Consider the following 23,486-nt stretch of genomic DNA (forward strand, 5'->3'; position numbering starts at 1 on the left):
AACCAGGACCTCAGACATCAGGACACAAATCGAGCTATGCCAGCCAGCCCTCAGCTGAAGCCACATGGAGCAGAGATGAGCCCTCCCCACCAAGCCCTGCCCAAATGCAAAACCACAAGCAAATAATGAAATGGTTGCGTTGTAAGTCAGGGTCTTTGGGGTAGTGTGTTATGCAGATAGCTGAAACATTGGGTTAATTTAGTAAATAAACCCAGTGGATTCCATCATTTCCTTTGGCCAATGGATAAAGAACATCTCTTTATCTCTTTCCCCTGAAGAAACACAAATGATACTCAGCTCCTTAATGGGAAAGTCAGCAAAGGTCCGCCATTAGCAAACTCAGAAGAACATGGTCACGCGCACACTTGCCCGGCAAAGATGGTAACTACAATGCTACTGTTGAACACTGATTGAGTGACGGTGGTGAAAACAGTCAGGGGTGGTTGTTTTAGCACTGACCACAGGCCAATCCATTCCCTTAGAGACATGAAAGACTGAGGCTCTTTCCGGGGAGTGAATGACTGTCGGAGATCTCATAGCCAGGACTCATCAGAGCCACGATTGGAGCCCAGACCCCATATTAGGCTGTGAGCAAGCAACTAAAACAAGCAGAATGAATAAATGCCTGCCCAGGAACTCTGAAGTCAGAGCCACATCTGCATCCCAAAGATAGGAGCCTACATGCTCCCCAAGCCCTCTTGTCCAGGGAAAGAGGGAACGGACAGGCTGAGCTCTCACCTCCTCAGGGTGAGCTGACTCTCCTTTATCTGGACCAGACCCCCTCCCCACCAGAGGATGAACATCCTGGCGAGGCTCCACAACAGGGTCCACCCCAGCCCAGCCCCAGCCCTGGCCCCAGTGCATTTGTCAGGCAGCCAGGGCCTCATGCCTGCAGGCTTCATCGCCAGGCCCGCAGGAATCGCTTGACTCTGAAATTGGTTCCAGGAACACTTTTGCTCCCATTATTATACTGCCTTCCCTGACACCCCCTCCCCCAGCACCTTTTTTTTTTTTTTACACTAAACTTTCTCTGAATTCACCTGATTTTTCCCATCTCCTTTACATTCTTTATGGCAATGGAGAAATAATCACCGCTTCTCCGGCAGGGTGATGGGAGTGTGCAATATTAACTGTAAATCAGGCAGAAATTGGTGGAAGGGGAAGGGTTTGATGAGGTGCAGAGACATTATATCATTTTAAAGCACTTTTCTGGTCTCCAGTAATCCCCATGTAAATGAAAAGGAGTTGACGACGTGCCTCTCTCTCTGAGGCTGCCTTTAGGAATGCCGAGAAAATGCTCCTGGAAGGAGGACACAGGGCAGAGGAAGGTTGGCTGGGGTCTGACAGGGGAGGCAGAAATGTCCAGGGCTGTGCCCCCAGCCCCTCCAAACTAGGGCTGGGCACACACCCCAGGCTGGAATAATCCTGACGGGGCTGTAGCTTCTTGGAAGATGAGGAACCCATGGCAGCGGGGAGGCGGGGGCAGCGCTGTGCACCAATAGGCGGCGGGGCTTGGTCAAACCTCCCACATCCTACAGCCCAGTGGACTCATCAGGAGTGGTGCTGCCCCCAAGGGGGCGTCTGAAACATATGGTGACTTTGGGGATTTTGTCCGCGGTCATAATGCCTGGGAGGCACTATAGAACACAGTAGAAGCCAAAGATGTTAAACATCCTGCAACACAGGACTACTCCCACAAAACTATCCCTCCTAAAATGCTCTTGGCTCCCCCTCTGTATAGTCTCCATACAAAGAAATGATCATCCTGCAAAATGACCGTCTATCAAGACCCATTGCCACCGACCGGCAGGGGCCATCTCACCAAGGAAAGGTTCATGACCTCCTGGGCTCCTTTAAATCTAAGTTCATTAGTCAGTTGAACTGAATTCAGCCACCTGTATTTCAGCCAGACTGGGAGGGATGTCACTGATTTTAGTAAAGGGAATCACTGCTTCAGTTACTGCTGAGAAAGGAAATGATGCTGTGACCCAGTGCTTACTCATCACTTTGATTTTTACTTGATACTTATTGACAATGTTCGTTAATACTTATTTAATCATTGTTATATGTCATGGAATGTTGTGAGTGCACATATTTTAAATGCAATGAATTGCTTACAGTATCTCGAGCCTTCCTACTCAGGGTCCACACCTGCCGGCTTCAGGGTCCAGCTTGCTCCGGATCATGTTTCAACTCAGAGCCATCCGTGTCCACGTCTCCCATGCAGTGTCATCCTCTGAGACGCCAGGCATAGAGGATGCTGCACTTTCTCACAGAGCACTCCGCCCGCATCTCCGAGATTTTCTTCCGAGCTACTGATACTTCTTTTGCATTTGCGATGCTGGCTCTTTCTTGATCTTCCCAGAAGGTGTCCACAGAAGGCTTTCAGATCACAAACAAGACTTATGCCTTCCTCAAACGGCCATAGGGTATTTTGTCGACTGACCCATCCAGGGGCTGGCTGTGGGTGCCTGGTCAGGCGTCCCTGCAGCTCCACAAAGATCACACGTGTTGGGTAAGTGCTGGCCACGCCACCATCGCTGCCAGAAAAACAATGATTTTAAGATCACAAGATGGGTCCTGGTTATAGAGATGCTAAAATAGGAAGAAGTGGATTTCGTAGCATCTATATGAGATATGATATTAGAAAATTAGTTGGTCCATGTGGACACACACCCAGAGCTAGTATGTACAGACACGCCCTGGGAAGCTGCCTCAGAGACCCTGTCTGCTGACATGTCCAGACTCCTGTCTCAGGACGGTGCATGTAGATGTGCCTATGCTGTTGAGTTGGGAGATTTAGCAAATAAAAATGCAGGACACCTAGTTAAATCTGAATTTCAGATTAAAAAAAAAAAACTTTTTGTTTCAGTAAGTCCCAAATATTTCATGGAACATTCTTATATACTGAAAAAAAAAGAAATTATCTGAGATCCTAATTTAACTGGGCATCCTGTATTTTATCTGGCAATCTCACTGTGGTGCTTAACGTAAAGCTAATATGTACAGACATGGCCCAGACTTGGGTTCCTGTACGACTCTGGCTATCCTGCCTGCTCTCTCCTCATGAGTATGAGCTCAGGGTGTGGTGGATGCAGGGGTGAGGTGACCTGGTCTAAGCCTCCTGGCGCATTTATAACCAGCCTAGGATCGGCCTCAGTGGCTGGCTTACCACTCGTCTTGCACTAGTCACTGATGAGGTTGGGATAATGAGAAGGAAGCTAGGCCCGGGGCCCTGGGGGTTCACAGCCAAATGCAAGGACAGACCTTCACAAGCTGGGGTCAGGGTCTAACAGAGAGACACCTGAAAGGGAAGCAATGATTGTTTGAGGGGCTCAGGGAGCTTTCCTAGACCAGGGAGTGTTTTGGACAAGCAGAGAGGTGGAAAAAGGTTGCCAGGGAGAGGGAATGATTTGCACATTGCAGCGTGAGTATGAAGGTGCCAGAGAAGTCCTAGGAAAATGTGCCAGAAGTCCAGGGTGCCTGGACAATGAACGCATTGGGAACTGGGTTGGACTTCCAGCTGTGTAACTTCACAGTGACACAGTTAAGTACCCGAACTCAGTTCCTGAACATCACACGGACAAGTGCTCAGTATTGGAACACCTGGGCACCAAGCGAGGCAGTTTGAAAACCACTTCCGAGGGCTAGAGCATGCGTGAGGATTTCAGACACGAGACCCACACAATCAGACGTGTTAATAATCATCATCACAACCATTAGAGCCTACCAGTGATGGAGTACTTGCTATCTGCTTTGCTTTTATTAATAACAACGAGGGGCACCTGGGTGGCTCAGTCAGTTAAGCATCTGACTTTGGTTCAGGACATGATCTCACAGCTCATGAGTTCCAGCCCCGCGTCGGGCTCTGTGCTGACAGCTCAGAGCCTGGAGCCTGCTTCAGATTCTGTGTCTCCCTCTCTCTCTGCCCCTCTTCCGCTCATGCTCTGTCTCTCTCTGTCTCAAAAATAAATAAACATTAAAAAAAACCAAACATGACATTAGGTGCCAGACAGGGTGATAAGCATTTACTTGCATTATCTCATTTGGTCTTCCCAACACCCCTCAGAGGCTGGTTTTTATGCTCCCCACGTGGTAAAGAATGAAACCGACGCTCAGCACGATGACCAGACTTGCCCAAAGTGGCATAGAGGTTGTAGCAGAGCCGGGACCAGAACCCTGACTGCTGACATCGAGGCCGGCTTGTCATGTCTCCCTGTGTAACTGAAACTCCTGGAAAGCCACAGGGGTGCCTCGCATAGCACATTCTGCAGCCTTCCCTGGGAAAAGGCAGAAGCCTTGTCTCTCCAAGCACAAAGAAAGGCTAGATTCAGAATTCCATGAGCATCCTAATTTCTGTGCATATTTTAAACGACAAATCAGGCTGCAATTAGAAAGCCCCTAACCAAAATTCAAGCCACATGCTAACAGGCTGCGGTCAACATCCACAGTGGGGTGGGGGGTGGGGGGGCATGGGTGCGGGGATCGGCTCAGCTCAGGGAACCAAGTCTCAGCGGGAGGGTCTCTGAACCGGGGGTCCCCAGGGTATGCAGCCTAAGGGACTGGAGGCAGGCACCTGATTTCCCTGCCAAGTGCCTGCAATTATAGCAATTCTCTCAGTGCCACAGACTCCCGGGAAAGAGTCATCTGGCATTTGGTTAAACTGATTAGGAATCACTTGCTCTGTTTTAGCGTCATGCCTGAGTCTCAGCAATGAGTAGGGCTCCTGCCCAGGCTTTCAAATCTGCATGGATCCCAACCGTCCCAGGGTCATCTCCAGATGCCCCTCGCAGTCCTGGGGATTTTGTTTCTGCCCCTTCCCCTTGCCGGGTTCGTTCATAACATATTACTTGCTTAACAGCACTAACCACTCACTCCTTTCCACTCTCACCTTGGGGAATTTCCAGAAATATAGTTCAGGAGCTTCTCCCCAGTGCCATTCAGAGTGGAGCTTGGGTTGGCCTGGGTGTGCTATAAGGAGGCCCCTGGGTGACCACGTTTGGCCTGTGGTGACGTGGGCTTCCAGCTCCCTGGCGTTAATGGTGTGATAGCACCATTTTCTATCGCACCCCGTTCCTAGATGCCTGTGAAGTGCTGTTCCTCAGCCCTTTTCTGGCAGTTTCTCTCACCTTTGTTGGTATATTAGTCTGTCATTTGTCACACAACAACCTCCCAATCCCAGTGGTTTCCCAATACGCACGTTTATTTTTGAATTCATGGGTCTACAGGTCAACCTAGGTTTGGCTACTCTAGACTGAGTTCATGTGGCCCCAACTGGACCCAGGCTTTGGGGTGGATTCAAGTCTCCCAGGCATGTGACACTCCAGGGTCCAGGCTGGAGCGGCAGTGGCTGCCTGGAGCATGCTCTTTTCATACCAGATCACAGGCGCACAAGAAGTCTGAGGAACGGGGACAGAGCTCAGGGTCTATGCACCAAACTAGCGCACGGTCCCTACTAGTCATGTTGCAGTGGCCAAAGCAAGTCGACTGGCCCAGGTCATCGCCATGCTACACACCCGCCACCGTGGCTGCAAAAACTGCAAGTAGGGGCGCCTGGCTGGCTCAGTCGGTTGAGTGTCCGGCTCTTGGTTTCAGCTCAGGTCGTGATCTCACAGTTTGTGAGTCTGAGCCCCACGTCGGGCTCCATGCTGTCAGCGCGGAGCCTGCTTGGGAGTCTCTCTCCCTCTCTCTCTGTCCCTCCCTGCCTCCCTCTCTCTTTCTCTTTCTCAGTAAATAAACTTTAAAAAAAACGCCCTGCAAAGTCACATGATAAAGGGTGTGGATGTGTAATTCTAACCCCAGGATGGAGTGAAAAATCAGAGCCACAGAAACACGATCATCTGAGTTCTCACTGAGTCCCTCCACTCCCGTCCTCAGTGAGCACTGAGGCCAGACACTGAGGCTGTTCACGTGCACACACATCTGGAGCTGCCACGGGAACAGGCGTGGGGCCGTGGTTCCTTCCAGAGAGCACATGACCCCACTGTGGCCCCACTGTGACACTGAATCATTGAAACAATAGAACAACTTGAGCATCTGGATTCCCAGGACGAGTGTCTGTCCCCCAAGTACCTGGACTTGTCCTGGAGAACCCAGTCTCCTGGGAGGCAGGCTCGGGCCCTCATCGTCCACAGCCAGGGCTTCATTGGCTCAAAAAGGCCTCATGCGGCTCAAAGTCCCAAGAGGCTCAAGCCCACCTCCCCGCAGGGGTTGTCGGACACCCCAGAGAGCTGGCAGAGACTCTCTACACCAGGACAGGAAGGGTATGTGCAGGGCATCTCCCTGGACCCCCTTGTATGCAGATGGGGAAACTGAGGCCCAAGAAAGGAAAGGTACCAGAGACAGTCAGCAGCAAGGCTCCCTGTCTCCCACCTCAGGGCTTTTCCAATGCCCCAGAGAACCCGATGACCACAGGCCTCCCAGTCCCACGCCCTCCCAGTATCCCCCGCTGACCTTGCCTCTGGCCTGTCGTGGGCTCTTCAGGAATCCCGGCAGAAGCTGCAGGCCAGCTCCTTTGTTTCTACTTGAAAGGAACGGCCTTTTCCCAGGGACGATGAGTTGGTGATAGGACCAGGGACAGGAGCTCGTTCCGGAAAGCCAGGGCCTGGACAAGGCCGGGCTGGGCTGATGGAGAGGTGTCGTCGGGGTCTCAGCATCCAATTAGCACCCTCTGTCTCAGAGCTGCTGTTGAGAGGGCTTCTGAGCAGCTGGAAGGGAGCAGGCTGGCCGGTCAGCTGGGGGATGAGCACTAATTGGGTGTCAAGCACACCAGGGCCCACAGGCTCCCCTCACTTCCCCACTAAACGCCCCGAGACCACCGCAGAGAGCCGAGGGGCGGAAGGCAGCTAATTGGTGCGGCCTGCCCGGTGAGCCCTCTCTCCGCATTCTGATGCCCTGTCACTCAGCTTCCTTTGTCTTCCATTTCAAGGGCTGGGGGAAAATTGCCCGCATCTGCTGAGAAGTTTCCTGTAAACCTCGGGGTGGGAGGGGAGCTTATTTTAAAAGAGGCTCTAGGCAGGGACATTTTGGCACATTTCCCACAACTGGTCCCAGTTGTCCTAACTGTGGGGAACTGTGGGGACAGCCCTCCCACACACTCCTTCACACTCCTGCTTGTCCGTATTTTTAGACAAGAGTTTCCAAGTCACCCAAAAGCTAATGAAATGCTTTTTGTTGCCTTTTGCCTGGCAGTATCACTCTTCATTGTGGGGAGGGGGGGGGGTGACTATTAATACCACTGCATGTTTCCCACACTTGAGCTAGAAGAAACCATACTTTACCTTAGAGGAAGCAAGTGTGGCTTTGAACAAGTGCGTGGGCACAAACACACAGAGGTCTGGCGACCCTGGGTTTAAGCCCACCGGACACACAGAATGTTGAACTTAGAGGAGTAGTGAAGTGAGGCTGGAATTTCTCCAACAGGTGTGGCTGCGAGGATATTTTGAGATCTGAAGCTCTCCCATCTGGGCTTTTGCTCCCCTGTGTTTTCCCCACTCACTCCCACCCCCAAGCCGGTCGTCAGCACTGTGCTTACTGCCTTGGGAGAGAGGCGGGCAACAGGGCAAAAACCAGAAATAGCCTGCAAATCTCTCCGGCTTTTGTGTTCCATGGGGGAAGGGGATTTCTCAGGCCTGAAGAAGTGTCCAGAAGCAGGGGGGGAGAGCTGGGGTTCGCTTTCCATCCCATCCTTGGGTAGAAATCCCACCCACCCCATCCCACCCCACCCCGCCCCCAGGGCACAGAAGAGAGAGACAGGAGAGAGGATGGGTGGACCCCATTCTCATTGGCCTCTGGGAGGGTCACTTAGGCAGGTGGAACTGTGAGTGACTCTTAAATCATTCCCCCACTTCAAGCATGACCCAGAAGCACCAACATACCACTAGGCCCTATAGGCAGCTGTAGAAGAGGCTGCCATGGGGACCAATGACCAGGGGCAAGAGGCCTATTCCCTCACTCTCCTTCCCAATGCTTTGGCTCTGCCTAAGAGCCCAGAATCGCAACTCTTCCCCTGTGAGTGGGGATCTCTAAGGAAAATGGAGAGTGATCTCTATCCCTCAAGCTCTATGAAACAAGGATTCAGAGGCCAAAAGTCAATTTAGTAGTAGAAACCCATTTAAGGTAATAGACGTCACACACATGAATGGGGAAACACGCAAGGTGGCCTTAAGATGGTTTTGTATCACCTTCCTTCACTTTATCGGAAATAGCCTTCCCTCTCCATGCAGCCTCCCTCTTCTTCACCTGCCCTTTCTCCATAGCATTCATCATTATCTGACAATAACTAAATAAATGCTCAGATACCAAATGTTTAGTTATTGTCCTTACTCCTGAGGGCAGGGACGTTGTTTGTTCTGATGCTTAGAAGAGGGCATAGCCTCAACACACAGGAGCAGGAGAGCAGTTTGTGTGCTCAGTGGTGACACCTACTGGCAAAGGGGATATTGCAGCCCAACTCTACTAAACATTACCGCTGCTGAGCCAAAAGGAGGGAGCCCCTTCCTAGGTACTGTAAGTGATAGGACTGGGGAAACTCCAGGCAAGGGAGAAATTTGTCTGGACCTAAGATACAGACTTAAGAGGGAGCCTGGGTATGGGGGGCGGGGGGGAAGGGGTGGGAGTGAAGCATGCATCTTACAAAGAAAAGGGATGATAACGTAAGATCTTTGACTCTCACCTTGTAGCCCCCAAGCCTCACATTCTGCACAGCTGTCGCCTTCCTTCACTTTGGTTCTCCTCCCCTACCTCTTTTATTTCAATTGACTTCTCTCAAATTTTTATTGAATTTAAGCATCAAGTGGGGAGAGAGAAGGTGAGGAGAGGAGACAGTTGCAAGGGAAGTAGAAGGCCCACCCCAGAGAAGCTTAACACCAAGCTAAGGAGATAGCACAGGGGCACCTGGGTGGCTCAGTTGGCTGAGCATCCAACTCTTGATTTCGACTCAGGTCACGTCTCACAGTTCGTGAGACTGAGCCCCATGTCGGGCTCTGTGTTGACAGCGCTGAGCCTGCTTGAGATTCTCTCTCTCCTTCTCTCTCTTCCCTTACCTCACCATTTCTCTCTCTCTCTCTCTCTCTCTCTCTCTCTCTCAAGAAAAATAAATGAACTTAAAAAAAAAAAAGGAGATAGCACAGACTGAGTTTGTCCTGACGTCTAGCATCTTCAGAGCTCTTTGAAGCTTGCAGAGCACTTTCCCATCTATTTCTTTATTGGATCTTCCTATGACCTATCCTGGTGGGCAGGGCAGGGCAGTCATTCACAAGCTCTGTTTTATTGATAAGAAAACTTGAACCTGATGAAGAAAGTGACTTGTCCAAAATCCCTTGACTGGCCAGGACTCACACCTAAGTCATCTCTGATTTTGTACTGTCAGATATTTTTGTTTTGGGGTCTCAGCCATTAGGGAGTAAACAGTCCCACTGGGGATATGAGGCATGCTGCTAAGAAGCAAATAGTAGACCACAGCAGAGCACTGGAATACACAGGACTCAGGGAGCCTGGGGGTGGAAGGGCGAACCCCACCCTCTGTAACAGTTTTTACTACAGTTATCTTTCCCAGGAATGCTATCACGTTAGGACTAGAATTTTAGTAAAGTGGGAACTATGAGGTTCTCCAGCAGGGGTCAGAAAGCCAGGGCCTCCCCATCAGGACATCCACATTCTGGTCTTTGCAAGAGGAAACCTCTCACTGCACCCCTGGGAATCTTTGCCCTAATTCATTATCAAACCGCTTGCAATTATCAAACTGTGCTCCCTCAAGTTGACCTTTAGCTGGGGAACAGCTATATTTAGAGAAAACCAGCCCTTTGTAATTACCCCCACTCAGATTACTTAAAGGTCGGCAGCAGATGTGACAGTTTGATCCGTGGGAAGGGCTGTTTCCAGGATCCCAGGATAATTATTCAAACCAGACAATAATTAGCAAATGTTTTCTACAAATGAATCCATCCCTGTTGTTCAGCCCCAGAAGGGAGCCCAGAAGGCTCACCAGGCCAAAGTTGCCCCCCGTAGATATGGTACCAACAATCCCCTCACGCACATCCACCCCCTTATGGTTTACAAAGAACTTCATACGACTGAAGTTCAGCGACGCAACTTCATATGACTGACTCCTCACACCAGCCTTATATGAGACACACTTCTGTACTTTACAGGTGAGGAAACTGAACCTCAGAGAGGTTGAGTGGACTGACCCAGTCACATGGTTGAACCAAGACTTAACTACAGGTCTTCTGGCTCCAAATTTCTTGCTCTTTCCTAAGAAAATGTCTCGTTCAGCGAATGTTTATTGTCTACTTTGATCCTGGCCTTTCGGCGGGCTGCAGAAAGGATAGGAAGACCTCAGCACTAGCCCCTGTGTTTGGAAACTCAGATTGCCGGGTGGGGTAGAGAGATGTGAAATGTTGACAGGCTAGAAATAGCAGCATCTCTAATGAGTGTCCATAAACTCCCTGCAAGAACAACTTTGGATATCAGAAGTTAAGAGTCCCTCTATCTAAAGAGATTAAGGAAGGGTTTTGTGGCAAATCAGCCAAAGACAATGGAGGAAGGCTCCAGATGGGGAGGAAGAAAAAGCATTAAAAATGAAGTCAACTGACATCTTCACTTAGGACATTTAAAGTAACTAAGTAGGGGCACCTGGGTGGCTCAGTTGGTGAAGCTCCCTACTTAGGCTCAGGTCATGATCTCACAGCTCATGAGTTCGAGCCCCACGTTGGGCTCTGTGCTGACATCTCAGAGCCTGGAGCCTGCTTCGGATTCTGTGTCTCCCTCTCTCTGCCCCTCCCCTGCTCATTCTCATTCTCTCTCTCCCTCTCTCACAAAATAAATAAACATTAAAATAATAATAAGGCTAATATTGGTAATTAACATCTATTTAGAGCTTACTACATTAGTGGCTCTTCTAAGTACTTTCCACGCATTCATTTATGTGCTTGTCCCTACAACCCCATGATGCAGGTACCATGGGTCCTAACATCATCCGCATTTTATAGGTGCAGTAACTGAGGCACAGAGGGCTCATGGGAGGTGATGCACACGGAATCATGCACTTCAGGTGAGCAACACCAGCAACGCAGCTGCAGAGACACAGCGGTCCAGGTGAGAGAGGCAGAGGGCGTCTGGAAGACTTCATGTTCTTTTTCAGTGGGCAGAGATGCTGGAGTCGGGAGGTCCTTAATCCAACATGACTGGGGTCCCTGTAGAAGGCTGCCAAATCAGTAGGAACCGGCGCACCTCCTACATGCAACTGTGACCTGGTGAGATGAGCTTGGAGTGGACGACTTCTAGGAATAGACGGAGTCGCTGCTGAGCACCCTTGTAATTCAGAGATTCTGTCGTTCCCATGATGTGCATGCAGAGGGAGCGTCTTGTCAACGACCCAGGCTTCGAGATAGCGAGCTCACAAGGACACATAAAGGTGGGTGTGGGGGTGACATTAGCTTCATTCCATCACCAACGGAGCGTCCCCTGGGGAGAAATTAATACCTCATGCAAATGTGAGTCTGAGGTTTGCTCATGCTAAGCTTGAGGGAGAGAGAGAGAGAGAAAGAGGCAGAGAGAAATGGCAAAGTCTTAATAAACCCTGAGGATAAGCTCCACCACGAAAACATCGTATACCTCTTTAGGGAAGAAGATATTTATCCGAGACTTCAGAAGCACTCATTTACCTACAAACATCATTTATTTTTCCATTTATTATACCAAATTTCCTCTATCCTCTTCATTCATGCAAATCCCCAAAGGTCTGCCCTGACTGCGGGTTCTTCAGCCAGCTGGCATTTACTGGGCCCCCTCCCAGTGTCAGGCCTAGGCTAGGCTCTAGGGACACAGTGTGGAAAGAAAAGCCTGGAACACAGGCCGTCGGTCTGCACTGTCCAATACTGCAGCCACTAGCCACATGTGGCTATTTGTATTTAAATGTATATTAATTAAAAGGACTTAAAACTCGGGGCGCCTGGGTGGCTCAGTCACTTAAGCGTCCGACTTCAGCTCAGATCATGATCTCATAGTCCGTGAGTTTGAGCCCTGCATCGGGCTCTGTGCTGACAGCTCAGAGCCTGGAGTCTGCTTCATATTCTGTGTCTCCCTCTCTCTCTGCCGCTCCCCCACTCACTCTCTCTCTCTCTCTCTCTCAAAAATGAATAAACATTAAAAAAAATTGTAAAAGAAAAAGGACTTAAAATTAAAAACTCAGTTCCTCAGCCACAGCGGCTGCATTTCAAATGCCTAACATGTGGACGGCATCGTGTCCTGCAAAACACCGTGCAGACATGGAACAATTTCATCATCACAGAATTTTCTGTCAGAAGCACCAGTAGATGAAACAATGCTCATACTGGGCAAAAGGTGAGCCTGTTTTAATTACTAGCTGTTCTGTACAGTAAGTGTTTGACAATTCTGGTTTTTAATCAATTCACACGGCCCTCAGCTCAGCTTGGGCCGAATGAGTGAGGTAGGGCAGTTCTCAGATACATTTCGGCACCACGAGCACGGTAACAAGAGACTTTTCAGGGGGACATAATGTATGGACACAACCAGACGGCAATCGGCAGTGCACCTGCTCATTGGAGCCCATATTGCGGTGCGTGTGCACGTGGGGACTCACATACACTCACACACATGCGCTCCTGCACGGATCTGCTCAGATACACACAACCGCACAAATAGGCGCACACAGTTGTTAACCCACACACTCTTCCACGCCTGTGATTGCATATGCAATCACACCCCACTCTTGCAGATACACACACACACGCACACATGCACACACACACAGAGTGTTTTACACAAAGGCGTCCTGCATTACTGCCAGGTTGTCACACATGATTGAGTTGGCTACAGTTAAGTTCTGTGGCTTTTTGCTATCCTGATATAATACAGAAACAGATGGCCCAATTTTTCTTGCATTTTCCAGATTCAAGATAAATGCCTGGGAGCCCCACGGTAACCCTGTCCTTGGGATCCGTCCATTCATTCACCGTTCAGCAAACATTGATTGAGGGCCTAGAAATCGACAGAATCACAGAGGAGGTTGGTAACTAAACCACAGAAATTCCACTGCGGGTATCAGGCTCGGGGGAGGGAGGAGGTATCATCCTACAGCACACGGGGTCTCCAGGCCCCACCCTGGGACCAAAACTGCAAGGGAGACCCCACCACTGCCCCCCAGGTGCCCCTGCCAAGGATGACGGGCTGTAATTGAATGGGGGCAAGCTGAGGGGGGCGTTAAATCTCTAGGTGGGAGCAGATGGTGTAGATTAGAGACATTCAGGGGTAGACAAACCTGCCAGCCTCAGCCAAACGTCCTCTATTCTCTTACCTGCGCCTTCAAGCCCTCTCTCCTACCCTGCACTTGCCGTCAGCATGCAACCGTGCTCAAGTCTTCCCATTTCAAAAAAACCCTCACTTTATTTCACGGTCCCCTTCCTAACATCCAACTATTGTCTAAATTCCCTCAGTCACAGCAAACTCCCCCAAACTACTGTCGAACCCTCATCCCAATTCTTGAGCCCATCGCAGCATGACTGGTGACTGTCCCCAGCTCCACAAAGCTGCTATCCCCGACTCACCAGCGGCCACCACCCTGCCAAGTCTGCTGGTCGCCGTTCACTCCTGTCCTGCCAGACCACTGTGCTGCACTTTATGTGGCAGGCCAGTTCCTCCAGAGTCCCTTCCTGTTCTCAAACTCTGCCATGCACCAGGCACCACGGGGGACAGTAGTAAGTGTGAGTCTCCAATCCCGCTGTCTGGGGATCCAGGGTTTAGTTTGCTGTTGTGGTGAGACCCTGCTAGGATGCTCTATGATACAATAAACACCCTTGGTTTAGGGAAAAATTACGTCCTCCAGCAAGGAGGATGCCACCTTCCCTGCAGGTGAACCCCAGCATTCAGCTTTATTTTCCTGGCACATTGAACCAATGGCAGTGGAAGAATTTATTGATGGGTTCAGGAGGGTAGACAGAATCTAGAGTCTTAGAAGTCTGTTCTGGGTTAAATTGTGTCCCCAAAAAGATGTATTAGAGTCCCAGAATACCAATACCTCAGAATGTAACCTTATTCGCCAAAAAAGGTGATTGCAGATGTAATTAGTTAAGATGAGGTCATACAAAAGTAGGGCAGGTCCTTCATCCAATATGACTGGTGTCCCTATAGGAAGGTGGCCATGTGACAGAGGATTAAAGTGCTGCATCTATAAGCCTAGGGGCACCTGGGGCTACCTGAGCCAGGAGGGTTGTAGAGCCTATTCTGATTCAGAAGTCTAAGAAGGATCCAACCCTCCTGCACCTTGACTCTGGACCTCCAGCCTCCAGAACTGAGACAGTACATTTCTGTTGTTTCAAGACACCCAGTTTGTAGTGCTTTATTATGGCAGCCCCGGCAGACTCATGGGGTCCTGCCCTCCATTCTTTGAAATGGAGCTAATCACAATGAGGATCCACCAGGGGCAACTTTGCCCAAGGCCCCAGCTCCCCACACCAATGATGAGAGGCAGCAGACCACAGGGAAAGATATGAGATAGACCTGAGTTCAAGTCCTGGCTCCATGGTGAACTGAACACCCAAGCTACCTCACCCTCAAGGAATTCTGTCTTCCCATCTCTTAAGTGGGGATATTGGGGGGTGGGGGGAGGATTAACCGAACACATATGTGTAATCTCACCAGCCCTTGACCAGAAAATAAGGTCACATTTGACTTCTCATGACCAAATTATGGTGGCTCCAGGCCACTTGACTGATGAAAATTAGTCTCTCCAAAGCGTGCTGCAATTTCTCTAGGAGTTGTCCAAGGGAATCTCACACATCTTCACAAAACCAGACAGCCGGCCTCCCCATTTGTTCCTTTTCTCCCCCTCATTTCTGGCCCCCACATCACCCCCACCCTCCACCATGAAGCTACTTGGAGAATTCCAGCTACAACGGGTGAGCCTGCAGCCACCACAGCCCCCAGCTCCTTCAGGGTCTGCCCCAGAAGCTCTACCCTCGGCTTCCTTCCTGGACAACCCGTGTCTGGTGACAGCGAGGTGGGCGTATGAGGGCTGTGCATTTCTGCCAACTTCTGCCAACTTCTGCTCTGATGGACAAGCTCATTTCAAAGCTCCCCATCAAGTTGGCCAAGACCTTGTCGGGCTTGTGTGGTATTGGAGTGTCTTCCTCTGCCCGTTCTTGCACATGCTCCCTCTCCTTCGTAGGTGCTGACCCCCAAAACATCTCGCTATCAGCATCTGCCTCTGGAGAACACAATCTGCAATGAGAAGCCTCACCCTGCCCTGTCCATTGTAAGGTGGCCACCAACAGCTGGCTGCTTCCAAAGCCACCGACCTTTGGGGTCCAGGCAGAAGTGGGGAGAGGGGTCACCCTCCGAAGCAGCTTTGCTTTGCCTAGAGCCTCACAAAGTCTCCCTGGATTTCTGTGTCCATTTCTGTCCCAGATTTCTTGTCCAGAATCTTAGCAGGTGTCTCATGGGGAAAAAAAAAAAAAAAGCATTCTGCCCATTCCTGGCCTTCTGCTGACCAAACAGCTCAAACCCAGACCACATGAAAGGCCAGATGGGAAACAATACATATCATCCACTCCAACCTCGTCCTCAGAACACCCTCTCCTCCCCTGCTCTAAAATAAAAGCTGCCATGCAAATCATTGGTTATGAACCAGACCCAGGGTGGGGGGTGGAGGGTGGAGAGAATCGGAGGAGGAACAGGAGTAGGCTCTGTTCCGCATGTAAAACACCTAGCCCTGAGCCAGGTCCACAGTGAGTGTCCAATAAATGATAGCTATTATCATCATTATTATTATTACGAACCACGAAGCTATCACCAGTAGTTGGTCTGCTGGCAGCAGGAGGCAACGCGGGCTGGGCTGCTCCCTGCTCCAGATCACTAACCCAGGCTAAGTGGTGGTAATTACGACTTTGAGGAATACTAGTAACTGTGCCAAGTTCCAGAACAGCTACAGCAATGAGTCAAGAGGCCTCTGGCTCAGCTCCGGGCTGCAAGGCTGAGCAGAGATTTGCACAGTTGGCCGTGTGGGTACAGTCCAAGGACATTGTGGGAAGACTGTCTCTTGTGGCACCTGGGAGAGGAGAGCCCTTCGGGGACGCGCAGTGGAAAGGGGGCTTGGCGGCAGCCTCAGGAGGACTGCAGGGTTCCCAGCCTGTTGCAAGGACCCTGTCCCAGCAGCCTGGGCCCTGTGGAAGCCCTTCTGTGGCTCATTAAGGATCTCTGCATGGGCCTGGCTTCATAAGGAGCCACAGACCCCTATGCAGCCTGACTGGGCCCATGCCAGGGCTGCACTGAGCAGCCAATGATTTCACCAGGAAAGCGCCAGTGCTAGGCAAGGCCTCACGGGAATTGTCTGGGTCTGAAAGAAGCCCCGGTGCACGTGAAGCTTGTGACACAAGGAGTCGACATCTTCCTTTTCAGAAAGGTGATCTCTTCCCCCTGCCCCCTTGGAAATTTGCCCCTGCCTTACCCTGAATAACCAATGGGCAAGCAGACAGGCCCAGTGAAGTCTCAGCTGAGACGCAGCTAAAATGCTTTCTTCCCCGCAATTTCCTCTGCCTCCCTTACTCCCCATAGCTCACAGTCCCAAAGGCAGCAGGACAGGACAAGGTGGGCAGGGGCCCAGCAAGGAGCTCCCCCTGGCCCAGTACCTGGCCCCTATTTCCTGCATGTTCATAGCTCATCAGCTCCCTCCAGCTTGGAGGGGAAGGTGGAGCCCTCCCCCCACTTCCTTCTGGCCAGGAGACTGAACCTCTGCAGAATGCTTTTGCTCGGAGTGTGGAATGAGCTTCTATGATCAGTTACTTCCCACCAAGTCCACACCCCCCGAGATTCAGGCTCATGGACTCACCATCCTCTCCCCGTCTCCAAGCTTCTGTCACATGCTGTTCCTTTTCCCTGGAAGGCCTGCGTCCCACTGTGAACTCCCAAGCATTGGTCAGTGCCCATCTCAAGCATCCATTCCTCTTTGTAACTCTCCCTGACCTCCTTCTCTCCCCTGCCTCCCCCTTTCCCAATACCTACTGATTTAATCCTTGATCCCTCCCCCACGCTCCCACTTCACCTGAAGCTTCCTCCTAACTTTGCAAAGTATTTTTCTGTCTCCCCTGCAAGCTCCTCCACATTTAGGGGACCCTGACCCACATTAGGGGACCTCTGGCATCTGGCAACTGGGAGGCATTGCTATGTATTTATCGCAATGATGGGAAAGGAACATTTTCAGGTCAGAGGACAGGACAGATCAATGGGGAGAGATAAGAAACGACTCAGAAGAAACTGGGGGACAAAAAGAGAAAGAAGGGAGTAGAGAAGGAGGGAAGAAGAAGGGAGAGGCGTGAGATGGAGGGAGAGTGAGCTTAGAGATGGGGAAGTGGGGATAGGCTGGTGGCTCATGGACCCGGGCCCCATTATACCTTCTGTGGGCGGCTCCTTGCTCCGGGTGCTGCTCTTGAAGGCTGGGGATGGCGGTCCTGGGAGACACCCAGATGCAGTACGGGGCGAAAGAAGCAGCTCCATAAAAGATGTGCCTGAAGAAGGCGCTGTTGGTACCAAGTGGCCCCTAAGCCAAACCCGAGATCAACCCTGGTCACACGCCAGGTTCTAGCAAAAACCCCGGGTCTGAATTCCACTTACTCTTCAGGCTTTGTGGTCCATCTGCCAGTCTGTCCAGTGGCCCTGACCCCAACCCTTGACCAAGCACTCCCCTGGCCTACAAGGGGCATCCTGCCTTTCCTTCATCCTCACAACTATGTTAAAACCAAGTCGATTGTTCTCTTGGTTCCGGTCTCTCCCCACCTCCCCCTCGTGTCTGGCTTCAGATACTGACACTGTGAGTTTGGTTAGAGTGTCAATGGTTTCAAACTGATTGCTACATAATGGTTCCCTATACTGTCCACGTGCACTAACGCAAGGCCCATACCTTGCTTTCAGACAGCGGCGTAGGACCATGAGGTCTGGGCCTGGATCTTCAATGATAAAATGGGAGCTAACTGGAAAACTCACGTGCTGTTTTATTTACTCATAAGTCCTTGGGGCCATGTGCCTCCAGTGAATTGCCTATCTGGGCCTGGACAGCACATACAATTGCCCCTCAGCTCCCAGTTCCGGTCCTCTGATTGGATGCTGGGAGCAGTCCCCACTCTCACAGACCCCACACGCTCTGGGAATCTGCAGGCTTTTTCATAGTTAGTAACTTGAGTCTTAGCGTATACTTTGCAGAACCTCCCAGGGATGGATCCTGTTCCCCTGGCCTGCGCATAGGCCAGCAGGGGCCTAGCAAATGCCTACTGAATCAATGAATGAATGAAACAAGTAAATGGAGGAGCGAATGAATGGATGTGTGTACAAAAAAAATCCATGAATGATAGTATGAATGAATAAATGAGTGAATCAGGAAGTCGGGAGACCCACTGAGCACTAGAGGCTACTCCAGACATCCAGGAGGCAAGACTGCGAGATCAGCCCCTGAGAACCTGCATCGCAGCCTTTATAAACACTTCCTTTTTCCATTACACGCGTGACCTGCCTTTTGGAAAGACAATTTAAAGCACATTGTCCCATTCTCTTTAATGTTAACTAGCCAGGACTTCATGATCATTTTCTATCTCAAACCCTCAAGAACAACCTCGGATTTGAAGTCTGGGACTGTTTGGGCTCCAGGTGTCCAATGAAGGCGTAGGGTGCTGCAAGAGGTAGTGAGCTCCTCATTGATGGGGTTTATCAGCAGACAGTGGATATGGTGAAGACAATCTTCTCCTCTGATAGGGTTCCTCCCAAGTCTGAGTTTCTCTGTGCTGCATGTAAGTGGAAAATCATCACCCAGATCCTTCCCCTAGTTTTTCCCTTTGGGTGACACTCAGTACCTGATAGAAAGAAAGCATTCAATAAACAGTCGCTACATGCCATTCATCTGGGAAATGACAGGCTGGATTCCCAAGCATAAAAATTCTATAGCACCCCCTACTGGCACTTATCATAGTTGCAGCTTAACATCTATCTGTTAAAGTCTGGTTCACCTACTAGGAGATTAATATTTCTCAACACTTTTTAGGAAGCAATGTAGTATGGTGGTTAGGAGCATGAGCTGAGTTTATACTGCGTCTCTTCTGCCTCTCCTGTGTGACTTTGGGCAAGTTACTTACCCTCTCTGTGCCTCAAATTCCTCATCTATAAAAAGGATGAGAGTGCCTACCTTGTGTGGTTACTGAGGGTGTTAAGTGAAATTATTCAACCTATATGATTTGAACAGTGCCTGTCACATAGTAAGTAACCAAAGCTATTATTTTAATAGTTTTATTTCAGTAAGTAACCAAAGCAGTTACGATTTTAATAGTTTATTTATAGGAAAAACTATAGAGTCACAATTACTTAGCCTCCAAACTTCATAAATATTTTCCATCATATGTCAGCATAATTTGAAGGCAAAGCAGTCAACAATTTGATTCCCTAAAATTTTTTTTAAATTTATTTATTTATTTTTGAGAGACAGAGCACAAGTGGGGGATGGGCAGAGAGAGAGGGAGACACAGAATCCGAAGCAGGCTCCAGGCTCCGAGCTGTCAGCACAGAGCCCAACGTGGGGCTCAAACTCATGGACCGTGAGATCATGACCTGAGCCAAAGTTGGCCGCTCAACCGACTGAGCCACCCAGGCGCCCCTCTCTAAAGTTTTGAACTTCCTTCAATGTTCCTTCCCCAAGCCTACTTGAAGATGTATTTTGTTTTTCAACTCAAGGACACTCTCTTCTTCAATTATAGAGTCACCTCTGTAAAGCAGTCTGCTTCTGGGATTTCCACCAAATGGACAGTGAATTTCCTGGGGCTCTGGCCCTCCCTGTCTACTTTTACTTATATTCCACATTCATTCTGAAGTTCTTTTCCTTTTTGCTTATCATTTGTGTACTACCTCTTCAAAATCTTCATCTGAGTTTTGGGAGAATTTCTTAAGCTAGTTTTCTAATTAATCAGCTGCTCTTCAAAGTTTTCATTTGGCTAGGTACAGCCTTGATGGAGTAGAAGCGAATGAAAAGCATACCTTTTCTTCCTAAGACCTCTTTATTGTTTTCAGGTTATTTTATTTATTTTTATTTTACAGAGAGAGAGCACAAGCAGGGAAGAGGGGCAGAGGAAGAGAGAGAGAGAGAGAGAGAGAGAGAGAGAGAGAGAGAATCTTAAGTAGGCTCCACACTCAGCACAAAGCCTGATGTGGGGCTCAATCCCATGACCCTGGGATCATGACCTGAGCTGAAATCAAGAATCAGGCACTCAACCGACTGAGCCACCCAGGTGCCCCTTCGGATTGAGCTTTTAAAATCAACATAATGGCATCTCATACAATAAGGAGGGCTTTTTAAAGTTCTTCTATACTTTCTGCAATATTTTTCCCATCACATACAATGTTTGTGCTGAATGGGCAGCCCCTCTCTTTGAACTGCTAAGTCTTTTCACCATTTCCTCATACTTGTTGATCTTCACCTTGGGTAATCCGCTAGTAATTAGTAAGTTACTATATCTTCCCCAAAAGTGACCAAGGGCAATGAGTAATTGGGGTTCATAAATTAAAATTAGCTTCAGCTACAATGACAAAATTAAAAATATATATATAACAGTGGTTTAAAGAAGATATAAGTTCATTTCTCTCTCAAGAAACAGAAATTCAGAAGCTGTCAGTGTATCTTTTTTTTAGTGTTTATTTTGAAAGAGAGAGATAGAGAGCAAGCAGGGGAGAGTCAGAGAGAGGGAGACAGAGAATCCCAAGCAGGCTGCACACTATCAGCACAGAGCCCGACGTGGGACTTGAACTCACAAATCGTGAGATAATGACCTGAGTTGAAACCAAGAGTCGAATGTTTAACCAACTGAGCCACCCAGGTGTCCCTGTCAGTGTAGCTTTGATTCAGTGTTCCACAGTGTCAAGGGTCACTGAATGTCAAGGCTCATTCAGTCTTGCTGCTGTAGCTCCCTCAGCATGGGGTCTGACTTCATAGCTCAAAGTGGATGCTTCAACTCCAGCCCTCAAGTCCATAATCCAGCCAGAAGTAGGAAGCTAGGGGGGAAACTCATACACCTCCCTTTAAGAGCACTTCCTGGGGATGGCCATCATCATTTCTACTTATCTTCCAGAGGCTAAACCTCAACCATATAAACATACCTAGCTGTAAAGGAGACTAAGAAATGTAATTTTTATTCTGAGTGGCCACTTGACCAACTAAAAATTCTGCTATGAAAAAAAGGGAGAATGGATATTAGGTATGTTTTGTTTAGGGTTTATTTATTTATTTATTTATTTTTGCAGTCTTGGAGATGGCCATAAAAGGCCTGAATCTTACTCCTTCCTCTGCCACCAGAAATTTCTAACATAGAACTTTTCCCTTATTTCCATTTGTACCACTCTGATCCAAGAAGAACTAAGGAGCAGGGCAGAGTAAAATTGTTTCATTCCCTCCACCAACTAATGGATAGCAGAGCAAGCAGCCAGTACCTGCCTCTACCTGAGTTGTCCACTTCCATTTTTATCTTGTTTTGTTTTGCTAAAACTCTCGGAGGTCTCAGAGAAGTGGCTAAGATCTCTTTGTGGTTTTCAGAAATTATGTAGAATTTCCCTGTTACTTTGGTTGTAACAACTTCAGCAGGAACAATGAGGAGAAATCAAATTCAAGAACTTATTTGGCATCTTGGTTCAAGAGCCTAAAACACAGACTGGACCCCATGAGTCCACTGTTTAAAATCCTGCCCTCAGTAAATACACAGGTAGATGCCAATATCCCCTGTCCTCAGGAAAACACAAATTACAACAGCATGAGAAGCCACTAGAAACCCATCAGAATGGCTCAGGTTTCAAAGATGTAGAGCCTCTGGAATTATCATACATTGCTGGTAGGAATGCAAAATGTTACTACCTTGGAAAACAGTATGGGAGAAGTTAAACATATGCTCCTCATTTGACCCAACAATTCCGCCGCTGGATATTTACCCAAAATATCTAGGTATTTATCTAGATGTTTACTCTAAAAATAATTGGCAAAGTTTTCCATGATCTGGCTCCCGTCTCCTTCTCCAGGCTTCAGATATCCATATAATGGATAGCCGTGACTGCTACTGCTCAAAACTCCAACCAACCAGCTATGTCTTCGATGCAGGAAGTACAGAGGGCGGGGCAGTCCATTATTGCTTAATACATGCAGGATTCCTGGCAAATACTGTCTTTCAGGTCCCAGGATGTAGGGAAATAATAAAAGAAGACCTAAGTGGCCAGGGGGCTGGGAACTGTTGAAAAGATGCTCTCTTAGTCATTCAGCACCTGGACATCAGTCCATCGATGCCCACCAGAGCTTGCCAGTTGCAGCAACAAACTCCTAAGTATTTTTGCTAGGACAGCCCTCTTATTTTCCTGCTGGAGAACACATTTCAAATTTTAAAGAGAAAAAAAAAAAAAAACCTCAGATACTTTTAGTCACTCATTTCATACCACCCATAATTTGTCACTCTGTCTTGAAACCCTCCCCTGCATGGTTTGGCTTTAATGGGTTCAGCATTTAGTGAGCTAGGCAGTGGATTATGTGTGAAATGCATTAACCTCTCATAAGATTGTAGAAATTGCCTTAATAAAATAGAGCTAAATCCTACTTAATAGCAATAAAACAGAAGCCACTGTGTTCCAGGGATGCTAATGACCTGTGAGTCATCCCTTTTGATTTTTAGAAGGTTGAACATTCAGAGTTTGTCCCTTTTTATGAAACTTTTCAGCTTGAATAACTTCTGGAAAACACACAAGTTAAGGTAAGTTTCCTGCTCACAGACAGCCAGAGAGCCAAGTAACTTCCATCAGCTTCTTAAAGCTCATCATCCTGAGACAGCCTGAGCCTCTGAGGGCACAAATGCAGAAGACAAAGAGGAAAGAACTGATTATGGAATATTTGCCTAGTGTTTTCCTGCTCACAAAGCTCTTCTTCACCCATCACAATTGAGTCACCTCACATCACAGGCTTGGGAAGTATGTACTATTATCTCCATTTAATGGGTAAATGGGTAAAGAAACTGAGATTCAGGGAGGTACCATAATTTGTCCAAATTCTCACAGCCAATAAGATGCAGAACCAGTTCTTGGATCCAGGTCCTCTGAATTCAAGTCCCACGCTGCCCCTAATAGGTGCAGTAATAGGTGCTCAGTAACCTGAAAAACGGGCCATGCTTTGGCCTCTTCCCTGTCCTCACCAACTGAGATACATCACGCCAGTATCTGTTACCTCTTATCAGGACCATGGTTTTCTGCCAGTCCTTGTAGTAACTGTAATCATAGGAATGATTATTATATAATAACAGTAACAAAAACAGTAATAATAGTAATTGCTGGTCTTATTATTGTCATGGGGTCAAGGCATGAGCTAGATTAACTATACAGTTGTCCTTAATTTTCCACCCCTCCCTGTATCAATGAGACTTCACTGATCCTTCCATAAAGAAGTGGAGACATTTCCATACCCTTTGAATCTA

At 48.7% G+C, this 23,486-nt stretch overlaps 1 long non-coding RNA gene across 1 annotated transcript; it reads right to left on the reverse strand.

The window, feature by feature from the left end:
• Nucleotides 1-10,850: 10,850 nt before the first annotated feature.
• On the reverse strand, nt 10,851-13,729 carry LOC147577932 (uncharacterized). The gene is made up of 2 exons (XR_015254161.1): nt 13,569-13,729; nt 10,851-11,466 (listed from the first exon to the last, which is right to left on the reverse strand). It is a non-coding gene; the product is annotated as an uncharacterized LOC147577932 (long non-coding RNA).
• Nucleotides 13,730-23,486: the final 9,757 nt, after the last annotated feature.

This window comes from Puma concolor, chromosome C1 (genome assembly GCF_028749965.1).
Source record: "Puma concolor isolate L17-30 chromosome C1, mPumCon1.1.hap2, whole genome shotgun sequence".
Classification (NCBI taxonomy): domain Eukaryota; kingdom Metazoa; phylum Chordata; class Mammalia; order Carnivora; family Felidae; genus Puma; species Puma concolor.